This window comes from Microtus ochrogaster, chromosome 8 (assembly GCF_000317375.1).
Source record: "Microtus ochrogaster isolate Prairie Vole_2 chromosome 8, MicOch1.0, whole genome shotgun sequence".
NCBI lineage: Eukaryota > Metazoa > Chordata > Mammalia > Rodentia > Cricetidae > Microtus > Microtus ochrogaster.
In genome coordinates this window covers 13222853-13224153 of record NC_022015.1, presented here as the reverse complement: position 1 = coordinate 13224153, position 1301 = coordinate 13222853, and positions in this window count along the sequence as shown.

The following is a 1301-nucleotide window of genomic DNA, read 5'->3' as shown; positions in this document are numbered from 1 at the left end:
ACACAGAAAACAATCCAAAGAATCAATGAAACAAAAAGCTGGTTCCTGGAGAAAATCAATAAGATTGACAAACCCCTATCCAAACTAATTAAATGGCAGAGAGAGAACACACAGATTAACAAGATCAGAAATGAAAAGGGGGGCATAACCACAGACACAGAGGAAAATTAGAAAATTGTCAGATCTTTCTACAAAAGGCTGTATGCCACAAAATTGGAAAATGTGAAAAAATAGACAGTTTTTAGATAGGTACAATATACCAAAATTAAATCAAGACCAGGTGAATAATTTAAATAGACCTGTAAGTCAAGAGTAACTAGAAGCTGTCATCAGAAACCTCCCTACCAAAAAAAGCCCTGGACCAGATGGTTTCAATGCAGAATTCTACCAAAACTTTAAAGAAGAGCTAATACCTATACTCCTTAATGTGTTTCACAAAATACAAACAGAAGAGTCATTGCCAAACTCCTTTTAGGAAGCTACAGTTACCCTGATACCAAAACAACACAAAGTCTTAACCAAGAAAGAGAATTACAGACCAACCTCACTCATGAACATCGATGCAAAAATTCGCAATTAAATACTGGCAAACCAAATCCAAGAACACATCCAAGAAATTATACATTATGATCAAAGTAGGCTTCATCCCAGAGAGGCAGGGCTGGTTCAACTTATGAAAATCTACCAATGTAATTCATCATATAAATAAACTGAAGGAAAAAAACCAATATGATCATTTCATTAGATGCTTAAAAAGCATTTGACAAAATTCAACACCCCTTTATGATAAAGGTGTTGGAGAGATTAGAGATACAAGGTGTATTCTTAAATATAATAAAAACTATATACAGCAAGCTGACAGCTAACATTAAATTAAATGGAGAGAAACTCAAAGCCATTACATTAAATCAGGAACAAGACAAGGCTGTCCACTCTCTCCATACCTCTTCAATATAGTGCTTGAAGTTCTAGGAATAGCAATAAGACTTCATAAGGAGATCAAGGGGATTCGAATTGGAAATGAAGAAATCAAACTTTCTTTATTTGCAGATAATATGATAGTGTACATAAGCAACCAAAAAAATTCTACCAAAGATCTCCTACAGCTGATAATCACCTTTAGTAATGTGGCAGGATACAAGATCAACTCCAAATAATCAGTTGCGCTCATATACACAAAGAACAAAGAAGCAGAGAGGGAAATCGGAGAAACATGACCTTTCACTATAGCCACAAATAGCATAAAGTATCTTGGGATAACTTTAACTAAGGAAGTTAAAGATCTATTTGACCCCCGCGGC